The sequence below is a fragment of the Cnephaeus nilssonii genome, assembly GCF_951640355.1.
Source record: "Cnephaeus nilssonii genome assembly, chromosome: 11".
Taxonomy (NCBI): Eukaryota; Metazoa; Chordata; class Mammalia; order Chiroptera; family Vespertilionidae; genus Cnephaeus; species Cnephaeus nilssonii.
In genome coordinates this window covers 81,013,982-81,032,675 of record NC_137082.1, presented here as the reverse complement: position 1 = coordinate 81,032,675, position 18,694 = coordinate 81,013,982, and the positions used below count along the sequence as shown (strand labels likewise).

At 40.8% G+C, this 18,694-nt stretch overlaps 1 protein-coding gene across 1 annotated transcript in view; it reads right to left on the bottom strand.

The window, feature by feature from the left end:
- SLC14A2 (solute carrier family 14 member 2) overlaps positions 1-14,640 on the bottom strand; it is a gene marked incomplete at its 3' end in the record, with an annotated part of 369,165 nt that extends 354,525 nt beyond the window's left edge. Inside the window, exons 1-2 of the mRNA XM_079784559.1 lie at positions 14,560-14,640; positions 11,985-12,116 (exon numbers count right to left, since the gene is read on the bottom strand). The remainder of the gene's footprint in view (positions 1-11,984; positions 12,117-14,559) is intronic.
- Positions 14,641-18,694: the final 4,054 nt, after the last annotated feature.

Below are 18,694 nucleotides of genomic sequence, written 5' to 3'. Positions count from 1 at the left end.
TCTGTTCTGGGATGTCTCCCTGCAGCCTTCCAAAGCATCCATTAAGGGTCTGAACCCAGTGCTGAATGCCATTAACTTTCTTATTGCAAATGGCAAAGGGTGGCATTTTACATAAGGGTGCAATGAAAGTGGAAGGCAGCCTGATGCCAGGAAGATTCTCAGCAGGGGACCCTGTGAGAGACACTCTAGACTTTTGGTTACCCTGCAGGTTAGAGAAGGGTTTCTCCCCCTCCCTCACCCCTTCACACTGAGAGGAGAAGGAGGCAGGCTCAGAGATCCTCATGAAGACATCTTAGTCCAAAAGGAATACTGAACTGAGGGTCTGTGTCCTGAGTTTGTAGCTTTGACTTGGGGATGGCCTTTATGTCATAGAGAATCTAAAATAGTCCTAGAGAGGCCAAAAGAACCCAAAAGCCACAGGGTGGCAAAAAGGGGGAAGAGGAAGTCAAGAGAGGATTCCCTGAATGCACAGCCAACCCTGCTGTTAAGAGTGCCACCTCTCAAAAAGTTTCTGACAATGACATTAATTAAGACTCACCCCTTTCTATACTAGAACCACAGTTCAGGTAACTTGGCCATATATTCTTTTTCATGAACCTAAACATTTTTTTCTTTTTACCAAAATATAACTCAAATTCAAAGAAAATGTTTTAATAAAAATAAATCATCCCCTATCCTGTCACCTAACATAACCCATATTGCCATTGTCTCTTGTCCTTAATTCCTCTAATCAATGACAGATTCTCTTTTGTCTTACATAAGGGGTATTTCCACTGAGAAGATGGAATTAGAAAAGGAATAATACTTCTATTATTATTTAAAGTGATACAATCTACTTTACATAGGGCACACAGGATCTACTCATATATGAACATAGAACCTTTTTATTTCTTACAGTGGAATCCAGACCCAAGCCTTGTAGAAGATTCTTAAAATTTAGCAAGTTAAAGTAATTAGCATATGCATATTGTTAAAACATGGAGCAAGAGAAGTGGCTGATGGGAATATGGAAACAAGAGTACCTGCCTTTAAAGCTAGATTTTGGCTTTTAGGATTAGTACTTAAATTCCACTACAATCCAAGCACCAGCTGCCTTTCCAATCTATGCTCCATGCAAACTTGGATCCAGACTTCACCAAGCTTCGCCGTACTTATACTCATATCTTTCCTCTCCAGCATTTTCCCCTTCTCTCTGATCAGCCAATGCCCCGGTCACATTTTAGCTGTGAGCATTTGTACAAAGTCCTTCTGATATAGAAGGTGGAAAGACAAATTCCTGCCTTCCTTCCAGGGCGAGGAGGTTATGTGACCCTTTTTCTTCAACGAGACATAAGAAGTCTACTGTTGTTGGGGTGATGTTGGTCCTGAAATACATTTTTCTTTCCTGCAGGAAGGAGATAGTGTTGGCAACAACCTTTCTCCTTTTCATCTTCCTGCCTTGATTATAGATGTGAAGTCTGGAGGAGCAAGGCTTTCTTATGACAAGAAGGTGATGAGCATGAGAATAAAGGCAAGGAAACAGCCTCCCTCCCACTGAGCAGTTTCCCTGTGCCAGCAGCCACCTACCTCCAGAATCCTATTAAGTCACTGTAAGTCAGAATTTTTATTATTATTTTGAATCAAAAGTATTCTTAGCTGATATAACCTCCCTTATCAGCCTTTCACAAGCAATCCAATGTGAGCAACAATGTCTATAGCGGTTATAAACTTGGCTTCTGGAACCAACCTTATTTTTGAATCCTAGGTCTATCAGTTCTTAGTTGTATGACCTTGGGCAAGTAACCTAACTTCCAAAAGCTTCATTTTACTTATTCCTAATAGTGGAATCACAGTGGTATGTGCTTCACATAAATGCTAAATGAGATCATGCACATGTAATACTTAAAACATTGGTTGGCAGATAAGTGTCAAGTAACCCTAGTTTTCCTAGTAGAGCTGCTACTCTCACCTGTTGGAGGCTGAGATTTCTGAACTCCTCCTGTGTCTCTCAGCTGGGCCCACTCCCCAGTTCTCAGAGCCCACGTCTGATTCTATACTAGGAAGAGAGAATCCAGAGTAGTCACCCCTCCCATCTGCCTGGACCTGTTCCTCATGGGCCTCCCCTCTAGAGCCAGAGTTGGACTTGGCCATGATAAACGGTCACAGTTGCTATGGTGCTGCCTCAGCTGAGCCAGGTTCTCATCTTACCTTACTCCTCGGTTTTGTTAAAGGGGGAACGAGCAGCAGAAAAAGTGAAAGAAGAAAGTTATGAGACCATTTTCCATGCCCGTTTCCCAGTGGCCCAAGAGGCTGTGGCCGTTGCCATGGCAGTGGGCTCCAAGACACCACCATAGCAGCTGCTTGGTCTCCCTGGCACTTCAAGGATGGGAAAAATAAATCGTTCAAAGAGTCTCCTTCCCCCTTGGGACTAAGGGATTATGCTGAAACTTTATTATTACTTTAAATAAATAAATTACTCTCTTGAGGCTAGAGGAAAACATGCTCTTATTAAGATTTTTAAAGGAGGAAAGCAATTTGAGAATAAAATCAAAGGTGCCCAAATGGATTGAAGTGGCTCCTCAGAAGCTGACATAATAGCAATTTGTATTTATATTATGCTTCTCATCAAAGAAGCGTTTCACAAAGGCCTGTTTCCCTAGAGCTACCCCATGGAGCCTTGGGGATCCGCCAGCCTCCAAAGCACAGCCTCGGGCTCTGACCACAGTGATGACCTCCAGGCTCTGGATAACAGGGCTGACTTGTCTGGGAGTTGGGAGGGCACATCCGTATCCCCACTGGTCAGTGGGGGAAAAAGTGACTGCCTGCAGTGTAAGGTCTCCTAGTGGAAACAGGTCATGGAAGACTAATCAGGATGGCTGATCCACCAACACGCATGCATGTGGCGCATGTACACACACACACACACACACACACACACACACACACACACACACAGTGAAAGCCATTAGAAATAAGAGCCTGTCTGGGGTTGGGATTGGTCCACAACTATCCATTTGCAAAGACCAGGATTTCTGACTATGGTTGGTTTGCCCTAAGTGTTTCAGACATGCAGGGCAGTGATAAAGAACATTTTCTTTCCTTGTATTCTAGATAGGAGATAAGACATATGCATATTTATGTATTGAAAAGCTAATGTATCTACAAAGGATCCTCTTTTATTTGTCTTTGTCTTCACAGTGCTAGATGTATGGTAGGGTTTATATAAGTGTTCTTTAATGAAATAACAGCACTGGTGACTTGATGGTAAGTGGAAGTTTCTAGGTATAAGGGATAACTTTGTGTCAGGGGAGCTGAGGAGGATTTCATTCTTCAATCACAAAAGCAATTTAAAAATATAGCTACCACTTATTGAAATGGTAGCTTGGCACTGTTTTGCTTGGTTCTGTTCCAGAATTTAATGTCTTTAAAAGTACAACCTTCACCTCTATGAGCATCACTTCACAAAACAGGAAACTGAGGTTCAGAGAAGTTGTGCCTGGTCCATGGATTTAATAAGCTCAAGGTTGGAACCCAGCTCTACCAGGCTCCAACTCAGAGCATCCTGTATTGCTCATCCATGATCCTGCCTCATCTTCCCAGCAATATGTCCACATCCATGTTTGTTCCATGGAAATGCATCACTTGAAATATATTCTTCCTCTTTTATTTAGCAAAAGTTCTGTATTTTCTTTTAAAAATATATTTTTATTGATTTCAGAGAGAAAGGGAAGGGATAGAGAGATAGAAACATCAATGATGAGAGAAAATAATTGATTGGCTACCTCCTGCACACCCCCTACTGGGGATCAAGCCTGCAACCCCAGCAGTGCCCTGACCAGAATCGAACTGTGACCTCCTGGTTCATAGGTCAGTGCTCAACCACTGAGCCATGCCAGCAGGCTGTATTTTCTTTAGAGGTCAACTCAACTCTCAAATCTTCCAGTGTCTAGACTATGCCCCAGCACAACCACCAACCAAATACTCCATCAAGAAAGGGATATAGGGATCTCACATCAATTAACAAAGGTTTGGATATTCTGTGTAAGGGCAGGGTTGTTCCCTGTCCTGATGTCCATCCTTTGTGGCCTCACAGTGATTGTGAGCTCCCTGCAGTCAGAGACCAGGGTCCAAGTTCATGCTCTACCAATTACTCCCTGTGTGACATTAGACAGGCCACTGAACATTTCAAACTATTACTTTCTCATTTGGAAAACTGGACATAAATAATATAGAACCAATCTCACAGCACTATTGGAAGGAGTAAATAAAACAATGATGATAAAAGCCTTAGCACTACTTGGCATGTCGTCGGGTTGCCCATGACGGTTGGTGATGAGGAGTGTGATGACAGAGATGACAGCCCTCACGTGCTCCTCATGCAGCGTTAGTCTAGATGGGTTGTCTGAGGCCCTGTGGGGGACTCAAAGGAAAGGAAAGGGTTTTCAGTGACCTCAGCTCAGGGTCAATGGGGAATGCAGGGGCACAAAGGGGAGATGATCTTACACTATTCAAGTCTATAAAGGACTGCTTCTTATAAGTAGGACTAACTCCTTGGGAGGTTGATCCCCAGCGGGTGACATAAGAAGTGTCAAACAATGGGATAAAAATGGTCTGGAACATTTAAAAGAGGTAGATAGTGTGCAGCGATATTCAGAAGGGCAATAGCTGACCTCTGCAGGCCCGAGTGCCTCTCTCTGAGATAAACTGCCCTTTCTCACCTCTGCGCTCTTGTTCACAACCCCCTCCAGCTGGTGCTAAACCCCCTCTCCATGTCCTCACCCTGTCATTGTCTATGTTAATCATAAGAATCCTCACAACTCAGTTCAAATCCCTGCCGTTCTGGGAAGCGTTTCTCAACACTGCAGTCCCAAACACCCTCTCCTTCTTAAATCAGAGCTGTCTGTATTTCTCACATGTCAGTAGCAGTATGGTGACTTTGCATCAATATTCTGTTGTTCACATTTAAGCCTTGGTGATCAGCCTGCAATTCTTCACAGATAGGACCTGAGCCAAATACAGAGTTTTGCATTCCAAAACTGGGGTCAGCACTGAGGCCAGATGGAGCTGATAATCAGTTTACATACTTGTTAGACAGAAAGATAAGTAGCAACCAACTGACCTGGCAGGGTCTTAAAAGTTCATACAGTCCAAATCCTTGCCTGTGAAGTAAATGAGGAGACTGAGAACCAAAGAAGGGATGTTCCCAGCTCAGAGTCGGTGAATGTCAGCACCCAGCCTTGTGTTTCTCCACTCAGGCTATGGGAATGTTAAGCTCTATAAGAGAACCCAAACCAAGCTATGTTTTCCATACTCTACCCTTGATCCCTTATCTTAATGGAAGTTCTGAGCTTTGTTGTTTCATTGGAAAACAGTAAAAAATATATACTCACTTCAAACTCACCCTACTTTGAAAGCATCAGCTATCCAACCTCAATTTTTACATTGCACTCCACTCTGTTGAAATACCTATAGTTCCCCTAAGCTCTCTAGACACCTTCCCCATGCCTCACTTCACTTGGCTAGCCTTCTCCTCCTAGGATTTACCTTTAAGGTCTTTCCTATGTGAAGTTTCACTGACACTCCACCCCCCTCCCACCTCAACCCCAGAAAATCTCCTTTACCTTTTACCTCTTACTCACTAGAATCTACAATGGGGGGAAATAATGGCTGAACCTCAGTGTTTTATAGTGAACGTGCTTCTGATAAAGAACTTAACTGCCTGTACTTACTTATTGCTTCACAGATCAAAAGACTACAAGAAAATTATTTAAACAGTCATTTCAATAAATTTTTATGCATTTATTTAAAGAAACAAATGGATTTAAATAGCATTGCTATGCCTTCCACAAACATCCAAACAAAAGGTATTAAAACTGTTTACTACATCTATCTTTTGATGTCCTTTATGTGGACACAAGATATATTCTTGAGTTTAGCTGAAGGATTTTTTAAACACATAACAAATGAATTCTCCGACTATGATTCTAAGTGCCTTTGTCCTAATTAGGAGAAAATCGAGGAATATTTATTTGTTTCTGTGTCACAATCCACTCATCTCAAGGCTCCGAAAGAACCCACTTCCCCACTTTTTTAAAGGCTCTAACTTTTCTTATCTTCTTAACAATTTTACCTTGTTTTAACACAGAATATTTCAAATTATTAATAAAATAACAACTAATAATGATTCCAAGTTTAGATGTGCATGAAAATGCCGGGGAAAAATAAATTAAGCTTTTTTCTTTTTTTTAAAGAAGCAAGTCTTCTCAGATATTTAAAAATGTTTGTGTACCATGGGAACCTATAAGGGATGCCACTGGAAGAAATGCTCATACATCTTTGACCTCCTTTACAACCTTTTGTAGAAAGGAGCTGTTAAGAGTTAGTGGTCTGCAGAGCATCAGCCTGATGTCTCTGGCCACTTTAATGACTGACAGAAGTAACCTCAAAGGAATAAAGTAAAAATATTTTTATTTTTCTTTAAAAAAATCCAAGTCACTTGACCCTATAACTACTATTAACTGTCTTAGAGGAAGTGCTATTTCTGGAGGTACCACATGTCACATTCTTTATAGAAAGAACCACATTTAAGCCCTTGGGTCAAATGGTCAAATACATCACAATATAAAGAGAATCAAGTTACCATAAAATACTCATAGGCATATGTAGATGCCCATTGAATGGTAATGAGCATTTTATTTTCACCATGAACTTGTAATAGATAAACATAAGTGGCCAATATATACAATAAAATATTATTCGGCCTTAACAGGAAATGAAATTCTGACATATGTTATAACAGGGATGAACTTTGAAGACATTATGCAAAGTAAAATAAGCCAGACACAAAAGGACAAATGTTGTAAGACACCAGCCCATATGAGGTATGTACAGTAGTCAAATTCACAGAGACAGAAAATATCATGGTGGTTGCCACAGGCTGGGGGGAGGGGGATGGAGAGTTATGTCTGATATGTATAGTTTCAATTTGGGAAGATGAATAATTTCTGGAGGTGATGGTGATGGCAGCACAACACTGTGAATGTACTTAAAGCCACTCATGTGTACACTAAAAATAGTTAAAATAATCAGTTTCATATTATGTATATTTTACCACAATAAAAAATGACACCTTGGGGCAACTATCATATGGAAATCCCATAGATAAGATGGTGGGATGTCAAGGAGATAAAAGAGTATCTGAGTAACCAGCTTTTGAAGAATATAAAATCTCTATTCAGATATCCTTTTTGAAATTATTTTTCTTTAATACAAGAGATCAAGCAATACAGCAGTTTTAAAAGGGAGAGCTAAGGTAAAATAATTTAGAAGTTCTGTTTTTAACATGTTAAATTTTAAATGTGCTTCTTAAGAAGGTCTGATGTATATAAGCACAGGGCTAAGTGATATTAGAGATACAAATATAGAAAGTTTATTTATTTATTTTACTGATTTCAGAGAGGAAGGGAGAGGAATAAAGAGATAGAAACATCAATGATGAGAGAGAATCATTGATTGGCTGCCTCCTGTACGCCTCACACCGGGGATTGAGCCCACAACCTGGGCACGTGCCCTGACCAGGAATTGAACCATGACCTCCTGGTTCATAGGTCGATGCTCAACCACTGAGCCACATCAGCTGGGCCAAATACAAAAAGTTTTGGTCCCGGTGCTCAAGAAGTTTATAGTGTTACAGGAAGACACAGCCATGAGTAAGTTGGAGGCGGCAATAACTGTGTTCTGAGAGATGTGTGTGAGTTAAAATACACAGCTCTGGGAGTATGGAGGAAGATGATTTTAAGTCTAATTATGGATCTATTCCTTATTCTTCACACCCACCTTGATTCTTCCATTCTTGAGAGTCAGACCAAGCCCCACTGCCCCTGAGAAGCATGCCTGATTGTTCCAACCCACTGTGGTTGAACTTTTGAACTCCTCCTACAATTGCACTCTAGAAACTATTCAGAGTCTGGCCCCTTACAGTTTTAAGCAGACATTGTAAAGTGGCTAATATCTATTTGTATGTATTTTTATGTACTCCCCCTCTCTGGTTAGAGGCATCCATTGTTTGGGGATGATTCGGATCTTTAAAGTAGGAATAAAAGAAAAAAGGGAAAAATTGGGTTTTGAGTCCATAGTACAGAAAGGTTTTGAAAGCCAGGTGTGGTCAAAAGTGAAAGGGTTTTCTAAATTCCAAAAGCTCCCCTTAACAGTATCGTATCGAAGCCAAGCTTGGCAAAGTCAGTGGTAGAATTTTACCCTAACTCACAGCATTGTCACAGAATAGAGACAATAGGGGAGTTCCCACCAGGTATGATGAGGAGAAAGCATTCCCAGGCAAGGAAGAGAAGGATTTTGTGTGGATGCCCCCAGGGTAAGAATAGAGTCAGGTTCTCTGAGCATCTGAAAGGCCTGGACTTTCTTGGGTGGGAGTTACTTGACTAAAACACTAGACTAGGTTTTCTGGAACCCCCAGGCTGCTGCTCTGCCCCTCTGCATCCCATATGGTTAGGAGAAATCTTAGAAAAGCAGGAGACCAAGAGCTCTGATTCCACATGATGCATGTATTGAATGTAGGGGTCTCTTAAATTCTCTTGAATTCTCTGTGGACTCACAGAGGTGCTGAGCCCCTAAAATCCTGAGTCAGATGGGAAGGATAACAAACCTCTCCAACAGACATACTACTAGTATTTGATTACTATGTATATTGATGGTGTGAGCAACAGCATAACACCCACAACAACAACAACAACAAGTGAGATTAGTCATGTGGAAGATACCAGTACAAAGTGTTCAGGAACCAGACCCTCCCAGCCTCTCTCTGGTGGACGGCAGGGAGAATAGCACACAGGGAAGCCTGCCTTACCACCAGAGGGCATGTCTATGCATCCAACTATCTTGGGAAGGAACATAGAGGTGCTTCTTAAGAAAGGGGAAATATCCCTGATTGAGCATTTATACTTCAAATCCACTAAATATTGTCCAAGTTAGACCAACTTACACCTAAGAAACTATTCTAAAAGGAAAAATATTTAATTGCCTTTAATTGGAAAATTTAAATTGGTAGGACCAAGAACATTGAAATTGGCAGGTATAAAAACCAAATGTATCTTTTTATTTTCATTTTTGACCCTTTTAACTTAAAGTGTGTAAATATTCACCACTTTTAACTTGTTTTTTTAACAAGTAGATTGTAATCTGAGATATGTGGCATGCTCTATGCTCTATGTGTAATAGGTGCCCCTAAATATATGCTACATGAAGAACCAAAAGGAAGAAAATGTAAATTTCATATCCTCTTTGCATCTCATTCCACCAAAGCCAAAATGAATTCTAAAACAGAGAGATTTAAAAAAAAAAAGAATAACATAAGAGAAATCAGAGAGAGAGAGAGAGAGAGAGAGAGAGAGAGAGAGAGAGAGAGAGAGTTAGTTCTGGAAAAATCATGGGTATTATGAAAGTCACAGGGCTTAGTCCCTAGAATATGAACACTGCTGGCCAGGACAGTCTTCCTGCCAACCTTTCTGTCAATCAGCCGAGGTAAATGTCTACCTGGACCAATAGAGTCCTGCAAAAGTAATAAGCAAAGTTTTCAATCTTCAAAAATGTTTGAATATCTCTCTTAAAACGGAAACTCCTAGAACCTCTCATCAATGGATATTTCCCTTGGGGAATGAATATCCTCTCCAGGGTCAAGCCTGCATTCTCCTAAAGATTCAGTGAGGCAACTTTGACAAGAAAGTCACATTTTTTTCTTCTCTATTCTCTTACCTTGAAACCCACTTTGCTTTAAGGAGTCATGGAATATACTTTTTTTTCTTATTGGAGTTTCCAGTGGGGGAAAGATTCTATACAAAGCAAAAGACAATCTGAAAAGTTGGCAACTAGACCAGGGAAGTCTTAATGAGAAAGCGAACAGACTGCCTGGCTTTTTCTTGCCGTGTATGACGAGGTGTGCAAGGCTGTTAACAATAGAACTCTGCAAAAAAACACTGTGGAAAGCAGGTGAATATTGATTCTCGGTCTTAGCTCATAAATAATTAATGAGGCAATTGCAGTTTAAAGATATAGGCATTACATTTTTTTTTAAATCTGGCACAATGGTATTCAGAAACTCTATATGCAGTATCCATAAAAATATCCTTCCCATCCTTTAAGAAGCTACTCACATTTCATGAAGCCTTCCCTGACCAGTCCAGCCCTCACCCATCACTCCCTTTTCCAAACTCCAAGAGCATTTATTGCTTGCAGCAATCACTCAGCATAAGCTGTCAGGTATCTTTTTTTTAAAAATCACAAAACAAACATAGTCCAATGGATAATAAAGTTCCCCAGGGTAGGGATCACATTAAATTCCCCTTATTATCCCAAAGACCTAGCCTGGAGCCTGATCCACAGCCCACAAGTGTTCAATAAATGTTTGTTGTTGTTCCTGATGATATGTTGCAGACACATCTGAAACACAATCTGGATAAACACAATACAGGAAAAGTGCAAATCATCATCTAACGAACATGAGAGCCAAGCAATCGATACAAGAGAGCTGTCTGCACACCCAGTGAAAGACAAAGTAATGCCCTTCTCCCTGCCCCAACATCCAACACGGTGATGGATTGTGCTACATGAAATTATCGATAAAGAGCAATGTAGTCACAATGATTCCTAAACAGTGGCAAGAAATATTACATACAACATGTACCCCTGCAACAAAGACAGCAGAACTGAGAAGCCATGGAGAAGAACAGATAGAGTAAGTGGATGAAGAGCCACTTTGCAAATAAGTAACTTCAAGCATAATAAAAATGCGGCGCTTTCATTTCCTCCTTCTCTATCTCCCCAGCCCAGAGGCCGAGATGCTGATTTCTGGCAAGATAGTTGCATGAGCGTCACTTGTCCCTTAAACAAAGGAGCAGGAAGGCAAACTGGGGCATTCAACCTTTGCCAAAACAAACCCAACCATTTCAAATGAGGTATGTTCTCACGATGTGAGTCAGGTTGAGTAAATTTATACAATTCTCATTTACACAAAGAGAGTAGAACAACCTACTTACCTCTGGTCTGAATTCCTGTCTTCTTCCATCACATCTGACATTAACTTAGTAGTGGGAAACTCGGGCCAAATCCATGCCAGCAGTAAACCTCATATTGTCTTTCTCTATCATTCATGTTTACCCTTTCTCTGCTTTCACTTTTCTTTTATCCTGGAGGTGGGGGCTCGTAGGCAGAAGGCTCTACTACATTTATGGAGCATACAGATAACATGCTCAGCACTAGCATTGTCTAACTGACATGAAGCAGGGGAAAATCAATCAAACCAATCCCAAAGTCCCAGGGCCCTGGGCAGAGAACTTGGGCAAAGGGAGGAACAAGAGAGGACCCAGATTGGCATTCCCACTCCGCCCAGCTTATACATGCTTTGTTGTCAGATGGGCAGCCAGAACAGGATGATCGATTTAACTGATCACTTCAGTAGAATATTGATATTGATTCAACTGATTTTTAATACTATTTACTAGTTATTTTTGGCCTAATTTACCAACCAGAAAGATCTGAACTTACGCATTTAGTCTTCATTTCATCCACTACCATGTTTCTCAGTGACCTTTAACATTTTGAATGGGTTAAAGAACTTGCAAAGTGAATTGACCACATAGACACAGCTCTAATGACCTGGTTTTTCTCCACTGCTCTTAGTCTTTTTGATGCATTAAATCCACTAGCTAAAGAAAATTAGGATTGAATTCCACGGGTTAATCGATGTGTAGCAGTTTCTATAACCAACATGGCTTTCTTCACAGACAAACGAAGATCCAAACCATCTCATCTCCTTGAAATGATTGGCCCATAGCATCTCTTTGTGAGCCAAAGTTCTCATTGAGCTAAAGAAAGAATTATATATATATAAAGTATTCCTAAATTTAGAGAACACAAAATGCTTTTATTATACAATATAGAATTTTCCTTCTAGATCCTGAAGACATGGACATAGAAATGATTTATGTACTCACAGTCATTCACGTCCTGTTGGTACAGTGGACTGAGGTGCTCCGAGCCTTTCCTTTGTCTGTAGGTAGAGGTGGAAATATTTCAGTGAGATGTACTCATGTCCAGGAACACCCAGAAGGAAAACAGGAAAGAGCCTAAACCAAAACAACAGAGGAGCTCATTTAGCCCTGTTGTTTCTTAGGGTGATGGAAGCAGCCTGTAAAATGGTGAGTGGGGGCAATGGCTGGAGTCAGCACAAGGAGGCACTATGGGGCAGAAAATGGGATTCCCCACTAGATGGCACTAGGACACATCTGTGGCACCCATGGGTACTGTTACCAAGCAGAGCACAGAGATAGCATCAGCTTTCACACATCTCTTAGGAAAGGCCTTAGATATAGTGCCATAGGGACTGAAGTTGGTATATGTGGGTATTTCATACCTCCTTAGGTTTAATACTACATTGAAGGTATACCTGGGTGGCACATGTGCATGTTCATATGAGTATGATTAGATATGTGGATCTGAATGTGCCTATGTGAGAACACCTATATACACATACATAAATATGTTTGCACATATACATACACACCTATATATTAGGTGATATTGATATGGGTTCATATAGGCATAGATATGGGGGATATTATTACAATAAATGGAAATCATATTGGACGAAGGGGACTAGTTTCTGTGGAATGCGTTCTGTGTGCCAGGCCTTTTCATATACTTTCTCATTTACCCTTCACCATAGCTGTGAAAGGTGGCTATTACTTCCCCCTTCAATTCTATACATTTTGATCACAGCTTATTTTTAAAACACCTGTTGATACCCAGAGGCACAGTATTCCTCAAAACCCATCTTGAGTAAAGCATCTCAAGGCAATTCAGAAAGAGTTCTGGAATACTTCTTATCAATATCGTAGCATTAATAATCCTATATAATAAAGAGCTAACATGCTAATTAGACTGAACAGCAGAACGACCTTCCGGAGAAACGTCTGGACGACCTTCTGGATGAAGTTGGGGCTGCGAGGGCCAAGCCCCTTGTGCAAATTTCATGCATTGGGCCTCTAGTAATGATAATAATTGCCTTTTATTTGTATTTCTATGTTAATACTATTTCACCTCAGAATACTACCAGATCTTTGTAACAGGTCTCTCCACTCTCCAACTTGTCCTGTCAGATTGATTCCCTATGTTCCCACATTCGCCTCCCTTAAACACACTTTCACTATGTCCTCTGCCCACTCTGCCACTCACCATGATGCTCCAATGTCCTCAGTATAAAATCCAACTTCTCGCTCTGGTGTGTCCATCTTTCTCTGTCTCCAGGTTCCTTTTCCACTGCCTTCCAAGGTGAGCCCTTTGTTTTAATCACCTGGCTCACTCTCTGATCCTTAAACAGGGCACACGCTTGCTCACTCTCCCCACCTGTGTTCTCCCCTTGTTCTGCGTGTGCAGGTGTGTTTCTCAATAGGGTGCAGGTTCCTTCAATAGCAGAGGTAGTTACCTGCTCATCACCATTTCCCTCACAGCACCGTGGCCCTTGCCTTCCGCCAGGACATTGCAACAACCTCAGTCGTCCACCTGCACTACCTTCAGCCCCATCTTATGCCTCTCAAAATGGATGCCCACAAGCAGTCACATTTTATGACCTGACACTCAGCAACTCATGAGGTTTTACTTTTTAATTTTAATTATGGTAGCAAGGTTTTATTATATAGAAATTAGAAATACTGACAGGAATTGCATATGTGTGTAGGGGGAAGCAACATATATTTCTACCTTTAAATATATTTCAATATAACCATATATATTGAAATTCTAGACTTTGAAGCCCAAGTTCTGTGTTGGTTGTAAGAACAGCTTTGGGTGCCCATGAACTTGTGGCTGGAAGGTCTCTGTCCTCCAGGTAACTGATCTTTACCTTACAGAAGTAACTGTTTGATGAGGTATCCATGGATATGAAGGCAGAGAGGCTGGGATAGTGGGGCAATCCGTAGTCACAAGATCTGGCTTTGGTTCTGGTTTTATGGCTGACTCTTGAGTGGCCTTGCCAAAAGCCACTTAACCTCCCTGGGCCGCAGTCCCTTCAACTGTAAACTAGGAAGTCTAATATTTAAACTCACAGGGTTATTGTGGGAATTAACTGTGGTAATTGCTGTAAAATGCCTCGTAAATTATAAAGGGCTTTGCAAATGTTAGTTATTATTAAGAAAACATTGTGGGCATTTCCAGGTGTTTTGGTTTGTTTGTTTGTTTGGGGCAACACCAGAGATGTTTACAACTGCCCTAGAATACTTTCTGTTATGAAATGTGTGATTTCTCTTGTGCCTATATGTTTGCTCCCTGCCCCAGTTCTAACTCTATTCATATTTACATTCACCAGAGTCAATGTCTTAACAAAAATTCTTCTCATTATTGTTTGAAGACTGCTGCTCAAGCTATTGTTAGTAACCCAATTAAGTATTATAGCTAAATTTTCTATTTTAGATGTTGATTCCAATCTTGAACTTGCAACTACACACACACACACACACACACACACACACCATCAGATTTCTTTTTCTCCCTCTCTCCATCCTTCCTTCCTACCTTCTTCTTCCCTTGTTCATGCCTCCATCTCTTCTTTTTTTTCTTTTCCTTTCCTCCAATGAGAGTCTAGAAACATTCACATCAGTAAATGCCACATGGATCTTTGTACTTCTCCCCTGCCTGAGTCTACTTGAAATGCTTGTAAACCCTTCCCTTTTTCTCCAGAGCATACGGTTAGGCACTAGCAGGTATAATGTAACTGACTGTGTATTACTTAACAGTTATGTCTCAGCACAGAGTATAAAGTTAATGCATAATCTACTATGCATAAGGCCTGATTACTGAAGAACATTCCCCAGGCATTCCACAGCCTATGGGGGCAATGCATTTTCCATGATATGATGGGAATTATTGACTCACTGGACCAGAACGCACTTGGAGTCCACATAATAACCCTTGTTTCCACAATGGACTAAAAAGCCAACAGACTCTGATTTCCTGCTTATTCACAGTTTGCAGATTATTGATCTGATAATGAATCAAGTCTTCATCCTCTGGGGGTTCTCAGCTCAATGTATGTGCACCCCCCTTCAAGAGGCCTGAGTCTCAGAACTCCCCAAACCAGCACCTGCACAGCAGCTGCCCCTGGCGTTCAATTGCTCAGATTGTGTTTGTCTTTAAAGTATAATATTTCAGCCTCCCTTAAAACATACAAGGTCAGGGAAAGTGATACCCCCTAGGAAATAATAAGTGAATTGCCATAGACATACAATTATAAACAAGAAAGGTATATAAAAATATAATCATCGAACTTTCAAGCTGGAATAAAATGCAGAAAATGGTTTACAATTTATTGCACATTAAGGTTAACCTTGATGGATTTAAGACAAGCCTTTTTTAAAGTGTGTGTGTGTGTGTGTGTGTGTGTGTGTGTGTGTGTGCTGGTATTCCTGAAGGGTCATTGTTGGAACTTGTTTAATCCAATGCCCTCATGTTATACAGCCTCTCAGGGAACTGTGTTTTCCAGTGGCTAACTTAAGCTACACAAGAGCTACATGGGGCATTTTAGGGGGGATGATCAGAAATTGATTTTATCCCCATTCTAGTCTATTAGAAAAACTATCTCCTGAATCTATAGTAATAAAAGTATAATATGCTAATTAGACCAGACATCCTTCCGGATGTCCTTCTGGATGACTTTCCAGATGAAGCTGGGGCTACGAGGGAAGCCTGGGTCCTGGGTGCCTGCTGGTGGCCTGAGGGAAGCCCAGGTCCTGGGTGCCAGAGGGAAGTCGTTGCTGGCAGCCGGGGGAAGGAAGGCCTACTCTTGCACAAATTTCGTGCATCAGGCCTCTAGTTTTAGTATAAAGATCAATTCTGTTTTGAATGACCACTCTCTCACATATGCAGATGAAACAATGTATGTTGCTTCTCTATTTTCATGGCCTTCTAGTCCCCACCAGCCTCTTCAAGTCATTTTTCACCTCACACTCTATTAGAGATCCTTCTGTTTGAGCAGAACTCCAAATCAGTACCCACAATCTCCCACTTCCTCTCTCCCTCTTCTCCCTGGAAGTACCCCTCTTCCCATGCCTGTCTGCTTGCACGAGAGTGGATGGTTTCTGAAGCAGATTCCTCTGTTGCGATCTCTGGGATTCACATATGCAAAGTGCTCCCTGTTTTTTGAGAAAAATAATGAATGGATACAGAATGAGTCCAGCCAGGAATCCACTCTAGAAGGCTTCACTCTCTAATGCAGTCCATGTTCTACCGGATCTTCACTTTTTTTTTAAGATGTGAAAGACTGAAAAGATCTCTAAACTCAGAAATGTTTAGGATTTTAGCTTTGATGTAAGCAGAGAAGTCTTGAGTTGTGAGTTTTTGAATGGCAGGTACTTGATCTATTTTCCATTAAGGAATCATAGGCACCACAAAGGCAATGAACTTTTTCCTTCTTTGTGTTTAACCCCCAACAGTCCTCACTATATTTCTCTGTTCAACAAATGTTGCTGTCCAGCTCTTTCTAATCCTCCCATCCCCAGATAATTTAGAGGTAACTATAATACAATGTTCTGCAACTTACTGCATGAAGTCGTTAAAGATCCTCTGTCAGGTAATTTATAAAAGAACATCCCAGACTGTCCTTTACATTCACAGGCTCAAAGTTCAAGCAACCTGTACTTGTACACATTTTACCTAAATCACCTTTGGCCCAGTGATTTGAGGGTATCATCCATCAGTGGATGAATGGTAATGCTGATCTCTGGCCCTCTGTGCTGCTGACAGCTGGTACTGCTGGGGTAGGTGCTGGCCCCCACTGCTGCTGGGAGTCTGCGATGCTGGGGTGCTGGGATGCTGCATTGCTAGAGGAAAGGATCTTGAGACAGGATGGTCCTCATGCTCGGCACCAAGTGGCACAAGTTCCATAACACGGTGAGGGTAATAATTGTGCCTCAACACCTATATCTCCTTTCTAGATAGTCTAAGCAAAACTGAGAGATCTGCTATAAAATCCAGGAATATCTTCTTTCAGCAAATTACCCCTTACTTCCCATTCCTCCTCACCTCATTCTCTCTTCATGTAAAATGTGTGTGTGTGTGTGTGTGTGTGTGTGTGTGTGTGTGTGTGTATGGAATATAAGGCAGAGGGGGTTTCTGACAAGCAATTGGGCAAGTACCTTACCTAGAAAGGTTTTGTTAAAACCTCAAGTAGAGGTTTAAAAATTACAAGCTGCTTTTTACTTCACAAAAATATGTCAATTGAATTTGGTTCACTGATATAACATGGTTTACATGTTCAATAAAAATTTCCTTGACATCAGCCAGTTAACCTGCATATGAGGCAATGATTTGTTAACTATCTTTCTTTTATTGCTAATGCCATTTGGCTTTCAGAGTTTTAGCCATGACAAATTTACAATATCCACTTTACTTTTGAGAGTGTTATTGATATGACAAAATAAGATTTCATGCTCACCATCATTGCCTTTAAATCCACCCTTATCTCAGATCTAAACATCCACAGTACAAGTTTCTCAGAGGTCGTCAAATCCCAATTCTTCATCAGACCAGTTACAAGGTTGCACAGTCAACACACATCAGCTCTATAATCACACCATAGAGAAGGTAGCACAAATCATGAGGTAGACCAGAAGGTTTCCCTTTAACAGCCATTCAGTGAGCCTGAATAGTTGGGATTGATTTTGGAACATCCTCTCCTATGCACAGATACAGCTGTAAATATACCCTCTAGTTCTATTGACTGGAGCCTCAAGAGGCTGATATTCATCTGTCTCAAATAAACTCCTTTGAACTCTTGGGGAATTCCCTTTAGCTTTTTCATTACCATTCTGAAATTATACACAAGTAGTTCATTGGCAGCATGCCCTTTATGTGAACATTATTAAATATATAATTATCACTATAGTATGTTCTATATGCAGGTAAGTTCCTTCAGGATAATGCATATTCTCAACAACAAAAAGAATTGTTAACTCACTCTTCAAGTGATGTAAAACCAACTCTCAGATTATGGCACTAAACATTCGCTCTGGCATCTATACAGACTGGCAGGAGTGTTTGACACACTCATTCTCTCAGGAAAAATACTGCAGGCATCATTGCATAATTTATTAAGCTGGTAGAGCAAAGCTGAATAATTAGATCATCTCCTTGTGCAAGGCTACATTTTATGATGATCTTTTGAACTCTGGAATCTAAATTGGGGTTGGAGTTGAGGCACGGAGGGGAATTGCAAGTAAACTAATAGAAAGATGCTCTTTATGAAATAACAGCTATATCATTCCATGCCACTGAAAATAGGACCCATCCTCAAAAGGCTTTCAAATCATCTGTATTATGGCTAACACGTATAAAATGTTTCACTACTAGGAAAATGATTATATAGATCTATGTGTGTATATATACAATGTTGCATTTAAATTTTGGTGGGGGAGGAAGAAGATAAAAAGAAGCTTAGAAGTCAATAATTTCCCCCATGAATGGTAGAAAAGAATTTTCAAATGTTAACAAAAGCAAACAAAGTCAGAGAAAAAGCTATGGCTTACCCCACAGTTCCTCTTGAGCCCTGAAATGACAGTTCTGAATAGCCAATGTAACCAAAGAGACAACTCTGAATAAGAAGTTGGGTTCCTTCTCAGGTGATCAAGGCAAGGAAGGCAGCCAATGTGGAGGA